Source organism: Schistocerca cancellata, chromosome 12, assembly GCF_023864275.1.
Source record: "Schistocerca cancellata isolate TAMUIC-IGC-003103 chromosome 12, iqSchCanc2.1, whole genome shotgun sequence".
NCBI classification, from domain to species: domain Eukaryota; kingdom Metazoa; phylum Arthropoda; class Insecta; order Orthoptera; family Acrididae; genus Schistocerca; species Schistocerca cancellata.
The window spans coordinates 93,140,781-93,157,796 of record NC_064637.1 but is presented as its reverse complement, the minus strand read 5'-3'; the positions used below and the strand labels follow the sequence as shown (position 1 = coordinate 93,157,796).

General features: G+C 45.6%; 1 protein-coding gene across 1 annotated transcript in view; it reads right to left on the bottom strand.

Annotated features, from left to right (window-relative positions):
* Positions 1-404: 404 nt before the first annotated feature.
* Positions 405-17,016, bottom strand: part of LOC126109701 (homeotic protein antennapedia-like) — a 323,722-nt gene continuing 307,110 nt past the window's right edge. Inside the window, exon 3 of the transcript XR_007523714.1 lies at positions 405-423. The gene's annotated coding sequence lies outside the window, so the exon portion shown is untranslated. The remainder of the gene's footprint in view (positions 424-17,016) is intronic.

Below are 17,016 nucleotides of genomic sequence, written 5' to 3'. Positions count from 1 at the left end.
TACACATATTTCAATTATTTTCTAACGTAAATAGTATTCACTGTAAAACTGTGGTAAAACACATCAATTTTATATATTTAGTATTTTTATCTCATTTTGTCCCAGAAAAATGCATAACCATCAATACAAACTTTTCATTCACAAAATCTAACCTCAGCACTGCCCACACCGAATTACTTGCAAGGTATTCTTATATGGCAAGCTAACTAAACTGAAGGTGACGTTCTGGAGAAATAAATTAGTAGATTATTTGCATAATTTGTCTTTATTTGTATCTTAAATTACTATCTTTCATTTTTATTCAGAAATAGTTTTATTCAATATATTTTAACTGTCAGAGAATAACTGTGTCCACAGCGGCTTGAGGGTGCCCATTAGGGACAAAGAAATCCATTCTTGTAGATCTGCTGATTCACTAGATGTCTGCAACAATCAAAATAAAAAATTAAAAAATGATAATAGTAACATCAACAGTACTGAGGTAGGTGGAAGGTCTTGTTGTTCTGTAATGATCATTCATTCAGATTTTCGGTTTCTAACTTATCTGAAATGTTTTTCTGTCAGCTAAATGTCATAATAATGTCTCATTGGTAATACATAGGAAGTCGAAAAATTACGACTGTTTCATCTTGGGATGTAGTAGTTGATGGTAAACACACACATTAAAGCAATGACGGTTGTTAGTGTGCTTATTTGAAAGAGATCGCTGCATTACAAAGTGTACAATCGACGCTGAACACTGAGACGGTAGAAAACCAACCATAAATATCGGTATGATGGAAATCAATGGACCGGTTTCAACCACACTTGGTACACGTATTCTTTCTCTCGGACAGCAATCGCGGTGGGGGAAAACCACCTACCTATCATAATTCAGGGAATATGCAGTCATAAACAATGAGATGCGTGAGAAACTACCGAATCATGCATCACGTTTGAGTTTATTACTTCTTCGCTACTAATTGTATTCGCAACATATTTTGCAGACCGTATCGACATATGCCACTGAATGTACCTACACATATGTACCATTATACAATATATAGTTCAAGAGACATTGCCGCGCGGTCGGAGGCGCCTTGTCACGGTTCGTGTGTCTCATCCCGTCGGAGGTTCGAGTCCTCCCTCGGGCATCGGTGTGTGTGTTGTCCATAGTGTAGTCAGTTTAAGTTAGACTGGTGTGTAGGCTTAGGGACCGATGACAGCAGACCTTACCATAATCAAGATACATTACTTCATAAACACTGGGAGGCATGCATAACTGCCGCTTCAGGAATGAAGTTTTAACACTCCTACAGTCGAGTCAACTTAAGGAAATCTCTTGACGTCTGACAGGGATGGCGGTTCTCACTGAAACAAAGTTTCCGGTTATGTCAGTATTAGTTCATGCCAGTTTAAGCTGGATGTTAAAACCGCTCAAAATTTTAGGTTTCTGAAATAAACGATTATCGTCTTTTTATTCCTCTTACTTCCTGTAATAAACGTAGAACTAAACCAAAGATGGCAAAATCTTGACCCCTTTTCAAGCTACAAATAATCAAAATGTTAAACAGGCAAATAAAAGAAAACCGTTCGCTGCGTTGCTCGGAAAGTGGTAAGTGGCTGAATACAACAAAGAATCTTCTGTCTCCTATTGATACTAATTTCTTGGACCTCTGCTCAAAAATCAAGCTGTAATCGGAGATCGTACTGCTGCTATGGCTAACTGATATTTCGGTTTTTTCTCGGTTATTAGCAAAAAGTAAAAAAAAACTGCTGTTACAACCGAGATCAAACAAGTACCGAAAAATACAACTTACTCAGAGCTAAAATCGGTTTTGACCGGTAGCTTTTACTATCCCCAATAATACCTGACAGCGCTATTGACAACATTCGCCGGCCGTTGTGGCCGAGCGGTTCTAGGCGCTTCAGTCCGGAACCGCGCGACTGCTACGGTCGCAGGTTCGATGGATGACATTACGCCGTGTCACTGGGCCACAATTGTTCACGACTGGTTTGAGGAACGCTGTGGACACTTCTATAGAAGGGTTTAGCCACTCAGATCTCCCGACATGAGTCCCAACGAACATTTATAGGACATACTTGAGAGCTGCCATGGTAGCCGAGAGCTCTAACGCGCTGCTTCCTGGACTCGGGTAGGCGCGCCGGCCCCGGATCGAATCCGCCCGGCGGATTAACGACGAGGGCCGATGCGCCGGCCAGCCTGGATGTGGTTTTTAGGCGGTTTTCCACATCCCGCTAGGTGAATACCGGGCTGGTGCCCATGTTCCGCCTCAGTTACACGGCTCGCAGACATCTGAACACTTTCGCACTATTCCACGGGTTACACTCGGGATGTTGGGGTACACTAATTCCGTCCCGGGGGGGGGGGGGGGGGGGGGGGGAGGGTACAGGGTGACTGCAGGAAGGCCATCCGGCCACTCCTCAAACATTAACGTGCCAAATCCGATTAACGATGGCTGACCCTGCAAAACTGCGGGACAAGGCTCAAGCGATAGAATTGAGAGGTCAGGTCACTTTCGCAGCTATGGACGGCTATAGAGGCAGTATTTCTGCAGGGGCTTCCAGCGACTTGTCGAGTCCATGCCATTTATAACTGCTGCACTACCTCGGGCAAAGGGGGGTCCGACATGATATCAGGAGTATCCCATGACTCCTGCCACCTCAGAATTAGCAAAAATTAAGTGTACCCAGTCATTTATGACATTCTATATAAAGACTGTGTTACATGATGCAGGGCACGCTACAGCACTCGGCTACTGCTGAAGCCTTGTACCACAGTACCTGTGGCGTGCAGAGTCCCATCAGACGCGTGTATTTCATTAGAGACGCCTGGCGCCTAGTAACATCTTCATTACGCGGTCGCGATCTTCGACGCCTGGGATCCGGCTAGAGTTTTTAGGGAGCGGTGGCAAGCTGCCTACAGACGTGGTTATTAGAGCGGGTGCCCTGTAATTGCGGTAATGGTCTCCTAAGCCCCGGGTCTCAAAGCTCGCGGGCCCAACGCACCGACACGTCAGCTGCTCGGCAGCTTCCGCTGTGAGAACCGGCAGAGATTGATGACACCCTTCCGCCCTCCAGCACCCCTCTCCCCTCCCCCCTCTTGTCACGAAATACTCTGCCTGCTGCTACCGCTTCCAAATGCTGTCTACACTCACCAGAAACGCAGAACATTAGAATCGCTCCAATAGTTCAGGACCCAGAACTGAGAATTTCGGACCGATCAGATAGTTTAGGACCCACAACTACGTCTACACTCCGCAGGCCACCCAACGGTGTGTGGTGGAGGGCACTTTACGTGCCACTGTCATTACCTCCCTTTCCTGTTCCAGTCGCGTATGGTTCGCGGGAAGAACGAATACCGACCCAGAACTGAGAATTTCGGACCAATCAGATAGTTTAGGACCCAGAACTACGTCCACACTCCGCAGGCCACCCAACGGTGTGTGGTGGAGGGCACTTTACGTGCCACTGTCATTACCTCCCTTTCCTGTTCCAGTCGCGTATGGTTCGCGGGAAGAACGACTGACGACCCAGAACTGAGAATTTCGGACCAATCAGATAGTTTAGGACCCAGAACTACTACATCTACACTCCGCAGGTCACCCAACGTTGTGTGGCGGAGGGCACTTTACGTGCCACTGTCATTACCTCCCTTTCCTGTTCCAGCAGTCGCGTATGGTTGGCGGGGAGAACGACTGCCGGAAAGCCTCCGTGCGCGCTCGAATCTCTCTAATTTTAAATTCGTGATCTCCTCGGGAGGTATAGGTAGGGGGAAGCAATATATTCGATACCTCAAGCAGAAACGCACCCTCTCGAAACCTTGACAGCAAGCTACACCGCGATGCAGAGCGCCTCTCTTGCAGTGTCTGCCACTTGAGTTTGCTAAACATCTCCGTAACGCTATCACGCTTACCAAATAACCCTGTGACGAAACGCGCCACTCTTCTTTGGATCTTCTCTATCTCCTCTGTCAATCCGACCTGGTACGGATCCCACACTGATTAGCAATACTCAAGTATAGGTCGAACGAGTGTTTTGTAAGCCACCTCCTTTGTTGATGGACTACATTTTCTAACTCTCCCAATGAGTCTCAACCTGGCACCCGCCTTACCAACAATTAATTTTATATGATCATTTCACTTCAAATCGTTCCGCACGCATACTCCCAGATATTTTACAGAAGTAACTGCTACCAGTGTTTGTTCCGCTAACATATAATCATACAATAAAGGATCCTTCATTCTATGTATTCGCAAGTGTCACATATTCCTACAGGAGCTAATGTTCGACTCGAAGAACTGGGAGAGCACTATTGAAAGTAAAAAGCTAGCGAGTCTAGGAAACGTAACTGCCCCACTTGAACAGTTCAGGATCCCACACAGAAATAGTAGGAATTCTCGAACAATTGAGAATGTATTACAGAAAATGCGAAGCTTCTCGAGCAATTTATTTATTTCTCTTCGAATTTAACCAAGCATGTGGCTGGCAATAACTCAAAACACGCTCTTATCGGTTAGTTCGTTCTTCCGCCTACCCTTCAGTTGATGTCCGGACGCTAATCGTCATATCCCACGAAGCGTTTCTCAAACAACCAAGATGTCAAGCGTACCAGATTGATGGTTCCAAACTAACTTATCCTAAAGCAACTGTCTACCTGGGGACTGAGGAAGATCATTACATATGGCATTTCATAGCACTATATATAGTCTAAAACAAAATGAAACGACGCATCATGAAATTATCCGAAGAGGATGGAAATCGGTAGAAGTGATGTACTCGTACATATGGACAAATCAATTTCTCAGAAACTAAATGATTTATCAAATTGAGCAAGCCAATAACTCATTAGAGTACCCCTGCCACTTATACAGGCACGTACTCGTCTTAGCACTGAGTTGTTGAATTTCCTCCTAAGAAATATCGTACCAAATTCTGCCCAAATGGAATGTTAGATCGTCAGAATCCGGAGCGGGTTGGAGAGCCCTGCCCATAATGCTCCAAACTTACTCGTTTGGGGAGAAATCTGACGACCTTGCTGGCCGACGAAAGGTTGGGCAAGGACGAACACAAGCGGTACAGAGTCTCGTCATGTTCAGGCGGACATTATCTTGCTGAAATGTAAGCCCAGGGTGGGTTGCCATGAAGTGAAACCAAACGGTACGTAGAACATCGTCGACGTACCTCTGTGCTGCAAGCGCGCCTCGTATGACAACCGGGCGGGCACCCCAGACTATTTTACTCGTGGTTGTTTGGCCGTATGACGGCTGAAAGCCAGGCAGGTGTCTCACAACTATCCGGAACGTCTCCGGACGTGTTCACGGGCAGGAATCTCATTGACTAGAGTAAAACTGCCTTCAGTGCTGATGAGCCCCGCTTTGAAGAAGTGAGTCCCGATGACGAGCAAAGACTTGCCTGGAGAGTCCCCAGACAGCAGTGGGATATCAAGCTCATGTCGCTCGCCGTACGGCCCGACAACCAGGAACGGTTGCCATTTTATTTCATAGCAGGGCCCCTTTAGCACCCTTACAGCAACGCGGTACCTCGAAGATATTCTGCTCCCCGATTTGTTTCCCTTCATGACAAGACTGCATTTCAGCAATATAATGCCCGCCCGCACACGATGAGTCTTCCTACAGATTGTCTTCGTGTCTGCCAAATCCCACCTATTCTAGCAAGGTCGCCAGATCCCTCCCGATACTTTAACTATTATGGGCACGGCCCTCCAACCAACTAGACTTCGACGGTCTTACTCCCCAGTCGGACAGGATTTGGCACGATATCTCTCAGGAGTACACCCAACAAGTCTATCAGTCAATGGAACCCCGGATAACAGCTTGTATATGGGCCAGAGGTTAACCAAGGCGTTATTTACTTCCTGAATTTGTGAAGCTCTTTCCCTTGAATGACTCACTTTCCTGAAGTTGTTGTCATTTGTTTGTCATGTAAATCATACCTACTGATTTCCGTCCCATTCGGATTATTCCTTCGTGATGCGTCTACACGTGGGAGAAACGGAATAGCGGACTATTCAAGGACGTATAACAGGTGTATCTAGTCAGGAAATTTGCAGCCATTAACAGTGTTATTTACGATCTTGTGCATCCATCTTCAGGTGATGAAGAGTCTATAATACGTACATTCTAGGTAAAGAAATGAGAAATAAAGTGTGACGGAGCAGATGGGGTGTAAGTTGAGAAGGTCGCCCTTCCCGGCGTACGCACGCAGCGGGGCCACGTGGCTTCCCTCCCTCCCTGCTTTGCCGCGCGCAAGATTTACGAGCGGCCCGCGCGGGTAAGTATCCGTCCGCCGCGAGACTCGGCCCGCCGGATTGCGCACTTGGAAATAAGCGCCGCGTAATGGCCGGCAAGTGGCCGCCTGTTTAGCGCCCAAGTGGGCCGGTGGCTTCTGCCCAGCCTCGCAGCCACCGGCTGCTGCTGTAATCACCGCCATTATCCGCACAGTGGCCGCGATGGACAAGTGCCCACTACAGCCTCCGTCGGTGATTTACAGTTCGCAATGAACGAGCGAGGCAACACTTGTTAATCGTCTGAGGTTGTATTCCTTACAATGTTACCAAGTGTTTCGGAGACCGTCTAACGCGAATAAACATCCCACTTTCACTTACTTTCTTTCGTTCGCTGACGCCATAGTCCCGCAGCGATCGCACGGTCGGCGTGGTTACAACAGATTGGCAATGTTAGTGTTAGGGATGGCCGGATGCACTTCCTGCTGCCACCCCGTACCCCCCCCCCCCCCAGGATGGAATCAGTGTACCCCAACTGTATGCGTCTAGTGTAAATCGTGGAATATAGCGGACGTGTTTCAAATGTCTGCGACGCGTGTAACTGAGGCGGAGCGTGCGGACCAGCCCGGTATTCACCTAGCGGGATGTGGAAAACCGCCTAAAAGCCACATCCAGGCTAGTTGGCACACCGGCCCTCGTCATTAATCCGCCAGGCGGATTCGGGCCGGGGCCGGCGCGCCTACCCGAGTCCAGGAAGCAGCGGTTTAGCGCTCTCGGCTACCCTGGCGGGTAAACTTTCACTATCTGGTCAAAAGTCTCCGGACGTCTACTAGTAGATATTAAAATGGCCCCTTGCCCATACCACGGTTATAACCCCACTGGGGATACTTTCAGTGAGGTGTGTGAATATATTTTCAGTAGAAAATGCCCCACAGCTCTTGTGTACACTGATGGGGATAAAACGGCAACACCGAGGAGGAGTCGTGCCACATAAACGAAATTTGGTAGGAGTATTTCTACATCTGAAAGATATCTCTTCAAATTACGCACCAGTCGAGTAACAGCGGCGGTAGTAGTGCCATTATGAGGATGCAAATCAGGCATGCTTAAATACACGCTGTAACGGTCGTGAGCGTTAGTTACCTTTCAGACAAGAGATGGTGAGTTGATGTTAGTGAGGAATGCCTTTACGGCGACAAAGGCTCCGTTATGAAAACCTCCCTGAGTTTGAACGAGGTTGTGAACAAGGCTACGATGTTCCTTCTCCGATAGTGCCGAAAGACTTTGGCAGGACTTTAGGCACTGTACATCTGTACACGATTGGTGGCCAAGCGGCTCTAGGCTCTTCAGTCCCGAACCGTGCTTCTGCTACGGTCGCAGGTTCGAATCCTGCCTCGGGCATGGATGTGTGTGATGTTCTTAGGTTACTGAGGTTTACTTAGCTCTGACTCTAGGGGACTGATGACCTCCGATCTTAAGTCCCATAGTGTTTAGAGCCATTTGAACCATTTTGGTGGCAGCAGTGCTCACGAGAATGTGCAGTCGCAAGAAGACCGAGCTGTGGACGCTCATGTGACACTATCGAGAGGAAAGACCATCATATCTTCTGGTAAACCTATCTGGATGTAAGATCGTGGTCCATGAAACTCTTCAGCTCCTAACGTTTCGTCCAGAGCCGCGCTGGACATGTTCAGAGGTGTGTTTCTCCTCCGGTGAGGAGGCAAGACTCACCGGAGGAGAAACACACCTCTGAACATGTCCAGCGCGGCTCTGGACGAAACGTTAGGAGCTGAAGAGTTTCATGGACCACGACCTTACATCCCGGAAGGTTTACCAGAAGATATGTCATCCCGTGGTGAAAGCCTTCATACTATGATCAAAAGACCATCATGTTCGGCGTATGGCGCTGGGGCATTGTAGTGCATCTTCAGCAGCAATCTGAGCAGCAGTTGACACCACAGTGACTCAGTGAACAGTTACATATCGGTTACCCCAAGGACAGTCCCGAACCAGACGCCCTGTAGCGTGCATTCCATAGATTCCAAACCACCGCCATTTGACTTCAGTGAGCGGGGGGTCATTGGAGGGTAGGGTGAAAGTCTGCTGTGTTTCCTGATGAAAGCTGGTTCTGCCTCGGTGCCAGTGATGGCCGTGTGTTGATTAGAAGAAAGACAGTTGAGGGCCTGCAATCAACCTGCCTGCATGCTAGACACACTGGATCTACAGGTGGAGTTACGGACGGGCGTGCGATTTCGTATGACAACAGGAACACTCTTGTGGTTGTGTCACGCACTCTAGTTGCAGACCTGTATGTCAGTGTGGTGATTCGACCTGTTGTGCTGCCAGTCATGTACAGCATTCCGAGGAGTGTTTTCCAGCAGGATAACACTCGCCCACATACCGCTATTGTAACCACTATGCTCTACAGTGTGTCGATATGTTGTCTTGGCCTGCTCGATCATCAAATCTGTCTCCAATCGTGCACCAATGACACATCATGTGACAACTGCAGCGTCATCCACAAAGAGCACTAACCATCCCCATATTGATCGACCAAGTGCAACAGTCATGGAACTCCATCCCAAAAAATGGTTCAAATGGGTCTAAGCACTATGGGACTTAACATCCGAGGTCATCAGTCCCATAGACTTAGAACAGCAGCACGGTTCCGGAACGGAGCGCCTAGAACCGCTCGGCCACAGCGGCCGGCATATCCATCTCACTAATAGGCATCCGGTACGTGTACAACACAATTTGTAATCTCATTTCTCGCGCTTACATTAATCTGTGATCTTGCAATCACTTAAATATATTTACCTAGGCGAACTGATTCCAGAAATTTCATTATTCTCTATTAATAATTTTTTGTTGTTACGATTTTTATCGCTAGTGTATTTGAAATATGTCATGTTACTTTCTTGAGCTGCTGCTGAACTGAACTCCGTCCCAACAGGCCTTGGAAGGCCCAACGGTACCGACCGGCCGCCGTGTCATCCTCAGCCCACAGGCGTCACTGGATGCGGATATGGAGGGGCATGGGGTCAGCACACCGCTCTCCCGGCCGTATGTCAGTTTACGAGATTGCAGCCGCTACTTCTCAATCAAGTAGTTTGCCTCACAGGGGCTGAGTGCACCCCGTTTGCCAACAGCGTTCGGCAGACCGGATGGTCACCCATCCAAGTGCTAGCCTAGTCCGACAGCGATTAACTTCGGTGATCTGACGGGAACCGTTCTTACCACTTAGTCAACGCCGTTGGCCTTGAGCTGCTGCTAGAATACTTCGTTTTTATAGCCATTTTCAGTCGTCTGGCCATCACAGGATTCCTAATACCAAATAAATACTAAACAATAAATTTGTTTGGTATATAGGGAACAGATGATTGTCAGTTGTATAAATAAAGGATTTTATCTGCAACTCAAGGGGGTAATGCGACATTTTTCGAGGTGTGTGTTAAACTCTGTAGTGGACTGGTGGCGTGTTCTTCCTTGAGATGCCAAACCACAGGAACTGGAGTCTAGCGAAGTCAACGTTCTACCCAAAATTGTTTCACTTTGATCTGATCGGGGCTCTGGACATACCTGTCCATTTCAGAAATGTTTTTGTCCACAAACCATTACCTCGCAGATGTTGCTTTATGACAGGGTGCATTGTCATGCTGGTAGACAATCAACGTCTGCAATCTGTTCCTCTACTCTACACAGTACACAGTATTGTCAAGTATGTTCATATCCCTCCGCAATGGGCGTGTTATGAAGCTCCATAAGGCGACCACAACTAACCACGAAAAACATGCGCATACCGTTACACCACCTGCTCCGAACATCACTGCTGACACTACACATGACAGCATGTTACGTTCTCCAGGTATTCGCCAAACCCAAAACCTCCCACCGGGCTGACGCAGCGAATTGAGTGAATCGTTACTGCAAATCACTCGTTTCCAGCCATCCACAGTCCAGTGTCTCTGCAGACCACCTCAACTGTCGCTTAACTTTGACTAGAGAAATGCATGGCTTATAATAAGTTGCTCGACCACAATACCCCATTCTTTTCATGTCCCTACGCACAGTCATTATGCTAGCTGGCTGGACTCCTGGCACCATTCTGGAACTCACCAGTCAGTGTGTGTGGATGGTCTCGAGTTAAGTTAGCTGCGGTAGTCACTTCGCCTTCTCACTTGTCAGTCACATCACGATCGACCTTGGCAGTTTTAGAGGGGTTGAACTGTAAGTCACGGATGTCATCCAAGTGACATCCAATGGTTAGGCCAGACCGACGCGTTATGCCTCTCTACTGACAACACAGGGCCACCTACTTCTTTTTATACTCGTTGTTTCGTCTAGTGGACAATTCCGCGGTAGGTACGGGTGTTCTGATACTTCTGATCAAACAGTGTGTGTCTCCCAGAGAATGTGGACCATTCGCAGCAACCTAGTTGGTGCCATGTTCCTTGACCTCCCGATGGCCAATTCCACGAAGTCACTTATTGAACTACTTGCGTACAATCGAAATACGAGATCAATTTAGTCATTGAAGAGTTCTTGCCAAACTGAGTACAGCAGATCATAGAATGAAGGCTTTCACGGCAGGTGTTGTCATCATTTAACACTTCCGGGCTGAGATGCCGTGGTCCATACATAAAACTGTCCCCTGACGTTTCGCCTTCGACTGCGGAAGGCATCCTCCGAGGACAAGCGGCGAATTGGACCACGGCATCTCAACCCGGAAGTGTTAAGTGATGACTACAGCAGGTTCATTTCGAATGGGGACAAATCTAGTGACGTGAAAGCAATTTCAGGCATATCCAAACGAAGCGTTGTGGGACCATTACTATTAATAATACTTACAGGTCTTTCTACTATTGTAAATATGAATGAACAGGCGAGTAGAGGGTAATAACGTAAGCAAAGGAACCTAATAAACGTAAGTCGGCAACCAATGGTTTCCCCAGTATGATGTACGCACAAGTGCAGTCGCGCCAGTTTTAAAATACAAATCATGTCGAAGGCTACGTTTGTGATGTAGTACATGCAAGATGTTGTACCGGAACTCTTTCGTGTGGCTGTTCTGCAATACATAACACAAAAGTTCGACAAAGTGTATCGGTCGTCGTTTGCCAATACCATGGCTTTCCGGATCCTACTTGATCTCATTGATGACTCAATGGAGTGCTGTATGCACCACGACCATATATGCTATATTAAAAGGAAGGTCAGCGTTGGTCGTAATATTGATGTTTTATTGATAGCACAATCGATTTTCGATCATATAGTGATCATCTTCGGTGCTGTACACATTAAACTCAGACACTGGTATCAAGTTATCAATAACCAAACTGAGAAGCGATCACAATAACTCTATTTGATCTCCACTAAACTTTTTCTGTGCACAGGTAATTAAAGCATTCGGTGTATTCCAGCCCTGTCGATAATGTCGATGAAATCTGGGAACGCATTGTGGATGGTTCAAATGCTTCACAATATATCTGAGATTTTTTGAACGTGTTATGCCGTCCATAAGGAGATGTTCTGAGGCCTGCCTTCGCATGAATGGTGGCTGTGTCGAATACTTCTTGTAACGTGTTTGTCCCCTGGTGCATATTTGCAAGTTTGATGCTCGGGGATGCTGTTACGATGTGTTTATATACCCAGTCATAATATTTAATATTGGGGAAAGCATTGGTTTCTAGACCTATGATGATAAGGATTACCTGCCTCTCTCATTGCCGTCTACCCGGCCCTTTCGTTTGTACTTACAACAGTCAAACACACTATACAGGTCCTAATGGATATAAATGCAGATATCGCTATAAATGTTGGTGGCTTAGGATGGTGTACTGGACATTTTATCAGTATTTACTTCATTTGCAGAATAATAAATATACCTATTAGAAATAGTATGTTTTGAGGCGCGTTAGTATGTCCAAGTAAACGTGGCAAGAACAAGCCCTTGACACAGTCAGGTCAGATGTTGAAGTGTGGATGCATGCACATACAATGATTTGGCTATACTGACAAGTGCAGTCCACTTAGTGGTGCAGTTATGACCATTCAGAAAACGTAAGGTTTGTGACATGCTTGAGAGAAGACTGTTCGATGGAGAAAAAAAAAGAAACAACACACTGATGTGTCTACACATTAAGGCATTACACATTAAAATATCAGCACTTATACCTGTTACAACTCGTTTAAGTAACCTAGTAGATAACATCAACAGAAGATACACAAGGCTGTTCATGGATAATGGTTAGCAAATTGCAGCAAAATGAAGGATGGTTGCAGAGAACCGACGATTGGTGCAGGGGTTGGCTGTTGACATAATCAATGAAATGTGTTGTGCATCAACAGGCGGAAAGACCTAGTATTGTATGATTACTCAAGTGCAGAAAAATCTCTGGAAGCGGTCACGTCAGTTAAATAACCAGAAGTATGCGTAAGAAGCGATTTAAAATGGGACGACAGTGTAAAACTAGTCACAGGAAAGGCAGATGCGATACTGATACTCATAGGAAAAATAGTTGGGAAGTGTTTAAGTCGACCTACGTTGAAAGCCAGTTGGGGACTCTGTCAAACAGAATCGGTAGAGGAAACAGAGGTCACGGAGATGCTCAGAAAACTGAAGTGGCAAAAGCTGCAAGTGAAGTTCTGTGCGTCACGATGTTGTTAAAATTCGGAGAGGGTCCGTTGCTAGAAGAGTCAACCAACAAACTAATTCCTCCTACCTATATCTCGCGAAAAGACCTTGGAGCAGATATTCAAGAGATTCCAGCTCATACGGAGGCTTACCAGCAATCGTTCTGGCGTCGAACCATTCGCAAATGGAACACGGAATGAGAGAAGTGACAGTGATGAATGAAGTACCCTCCGCCACACACCGTAAGATAGCTTGCGGAGTGTAGATGCAGATGTAACAAGTGGTTATAATTAAAGTTCAGCTACACATGGATGTTCAGTGTGTGCTGCACTAATCGTATGGCAGTGAAACTTGGTAGACATGCTAATGCGTTAATGCGAAACAGATTTTTTACGTTGAAACTTCCTGGCAGATTAAAACTGTGTGCCCGACCGAGACTCGAACTCGGGACCTTTGCCTTTCGCGGGCAAGTGCTCTACCAACTGAGCTTCCCAAGTGCGACTCACGACCCGTCCTCACAATTTTACTTCCGCCAGTACCTCGTCTCCTACCTTCCAAGCCTGACAGAAGTTCTCCTGCGAAACTTGCTGGACCAGCACTACTGAAAGAAAGGATAATGCGGAGACATGGCTTAGCCACAGCCTGGGGGATATTTCCAGAATGGAATTTTCACTCAGCAGCGGAGTGTAAAATTGTGAGGACGGGTCGGGAGTCGTGCTTCGGTAGCTCAGTTGGTAGAGCACTTGCCCGCGAAAGGCAAAGGTCCCAAGTTCGAGTCCCGGTCGGGCACACAGTTTTAATCTGCCAGGAAGTTTCATATCAGCGCACACTCCGCTGCAGAGTGAAAATCTCATTCTGGAGATTTACGTTGGACAAAAAGTAGTCCCTATTTTGTCTACTAGGCATAAATCTGTGCTCATATTGGACATATAGTGTAAAGGCAGTCAATAATGTCTCACTTGTTTGACCTTTTCTGTCCAAGTCCCGTTCCTTACACATCATATATGGAAACATTTCTATTCGTCTTTTTTGTATTCATAGCACCAGATTCGTACCTTGAGGCCGAAATTGGAACTAATTTTTTTCCAACGTAACTCGGTCCCGCATTAACGTATAAGAATGTCTGCCACGTTTCGCTACCATACGATAACTGCAGCCCACACTGGAGCTCTGTGGGTAGTTGCACTTTAATTATAACCACCCGGTGCATGAGCGAAGTGCCGAAACAGGGGTTTGGGCATGCGGTAGTGCCTACACAGTTGTATATTTTGTTGCATGAGTAACCCTGGTAAATTTTTCTTTGGCTGGAGGAAGGAAGAAAGAAAGCGACAAGTCACGTCCATTGGTATATGTAATCAACATCGTTATCCTCACTGTGGTCACAGATGAACACGCGGTCTCTTCAAAAAGGTTTCTACGAAGTTAGCGGATGATTTATAGTTTGCGATAAATGGTCAAGGGGGAATGTTCCAGTCTTCTGAGGCTGTACACATTACCATGAAAGCATTTGTATCCAATGGAGTCTACATCTACATGGTTACTCTGCAATTCACACTTAAGTGCCTGGCAGAGGGTTCATCGAACCATTTTCATACTACTACTCTACCATTCCACTCCCGAATGGCGCGTGGGAAAAGGAACACCTAAATCTTTCCGTTGGAGCTCTGATTTCTCTTATTTTATTACGATGATCATTTCTCCCTACGTAGATGGGTGTCAACAAAATATTTAACGCATTCGGAAGAGAAAGTTAGTGATTGGAATTTCTCGCCGCAAAGAAAACCGCCTTTGTTTCAGTGACTGCCACCCCAACTCGGATATCATATCAGTGACACTCTCACCCCTATCGCGCGGTAACACGAAACGGGCTGCACTTATTTGCACTTTTTCAATGTCTTCCATCAATCCCACCTGGTAAGGATCCCACACCGGGCAGCAATATTAAGCAGAGAACGGAATGTAGGCTGTCTCGTTAGTGGGTTTGTCGTTTCTTCTAAGTGTTCTGCCAACAAAGCGCAGTCTTTGTTTCACCTTCCCCGCAATATTATCTGTGTGGTCTTTCCAGTTTAAGTTGCTCGTAATTGAAATTCCTAGGTATTTAGTCGAATTGACAGCCGTTAGTTTTGTGCGATTTATCTTATACCCAAAATTTATCGGATTTCTTTTAGTATCCATGTGGGTGACCTCGCACTTTTCTTTGTTTAGTGCCAATTGCCACTTTTTGCCCCATACAGAAATTCTCTCTAGATCATTTTCTAATTGGAATTGATCGTCTGATAATTTTAATAGACAGTAAATTGCAGCATCATCTGCACAATCTAAGGGGGCTGCGCAGATTATCACCTAGATCATTTGTGTAAATCAGGAGCAGCAGAGGGCATATGACACTACCTTGCGGAACGCCAGATATCACTTCCGTTCTACTAGGTGATTTACCGTCTATCACTACGAACTGTGACCTTTCTGAGAGGAAATCACAAATCCAGTCACACAACTGAGACGATACTCCATATGCACGATTGCACATGTTTAAGGATGTCCCAAAAGTAACACAGAGCCCGTGTTACAACCAGTGGATGGAACTGGCGGACACGAACTGCACAATTCACGAACGGCAGATGAAGGATCCATTAATCTGGTCAGACGAGTCCTCCACGGTATGGAAAGCGCCACTTGGCCAGTGCGTGCGATATTATTCATCATTGTTTAAACCCTTTGTTTCAATCGCCGCACTATAACATTTACGTTTCTGTGAATAACTTAAATACAGACTCCTGCAATGGGCTAAAAAGTCTCGGTTCTGGGTTCGTGCCAAAAACCGAGAGGAAATCCATGAACAGAGTTGCGCAGCGTTGAAATGGTCAGGTAGTACTTATCGAGGTGTGTATTACACACAGTCAATAGTACATCCAACTGTTGCTCGCTATTATATACTTTATTTTCTTTGAACACTTCTTCGTCATGCTTCTGTTAGTTGGGGCATTAAAGATAATTTACCTTTCCCAAAAAAAAAAAAAAAATACAGTGAAAATGTGTTTCTTCTATTTAGCTTAACATAGATACAGGACTGAAATACGGCTTACAAATGTGTTATGGGGTGTGGCCGAGAGCTTTCTTAATATTTTTTAAAGTTCGTGTTTGCATGTCGAAACTTCGAAGAGAGTCTAGGAGTCTACTTTTGATGGTAATTGAATAAGAAACTGAGAATACTTTTCTAAACGAATGCATTATGGTCTCATATGGCACTCACAGACAACGGAAGGTATGTATTTTATTATTAAAAGTCCGTCGAGCGTCTGTATTTTAGGTTTTTGTTTACGATACATATATCTAAGCGAAGTTCGGTCATCATGGATTACCAGTGGAATAGATTGTCGCAATATGCGTTGTGTATGCTAGTAACGAACGAATTACATTATACTCCACTTATCTCACAAGTTTTCACGTGCCCATGCTTTCCCAGGCCGTGACGAAAAGCCTCGAATGAGTCAGTGAATCTTTAACTCTGATCGGAAATAAAAACCTTAAACAATCGAAATGCAAACAGTCGACGTATCTTTGTTCATAACACGTAAAGAGTATATAAAAAATTATTCTGTATGGTAGTATGGTCCAAAACAAAACGAAAATGTCCAGCGAAGATGGTCTTTAAATAGCGTATCGTAACAGCTACAAGCAATAAATCTTCGATACTGTCAAAAACATGTCTTCTACTGCAAGCTCTTTGCTATCACGAACGGCCTACAACATTCAGCAAACAAATGAGTAAACATTATTCTGTTACTGTGAACTTTTAATGTAATGCGCTTGCAATTACATGCGGTTACTTTCATTTGCCAGAGCATCATATCTGCATTTCCGGTGAGGAATAATAACATCCTATTACTCTGGTAAGTGCAAAGAGGTCGGTATAATGAGCCTAAGTGACTTTTAACTGGCCTTCGGTAAGATGTCTTTTATATGTATATAATGACAAACTATAAACATGACGCACTGCTATCTGCTGAATCATAGCACTTAATCGTTAAGCAAAAGTGCCCACCTTGTTACCTTGAAGATTATAAAGCTTTATTTGACAGTGTTATAACGTAAAGACTGCGAATGTGTGTTATTACGGGCTTGAATTTATTTGATG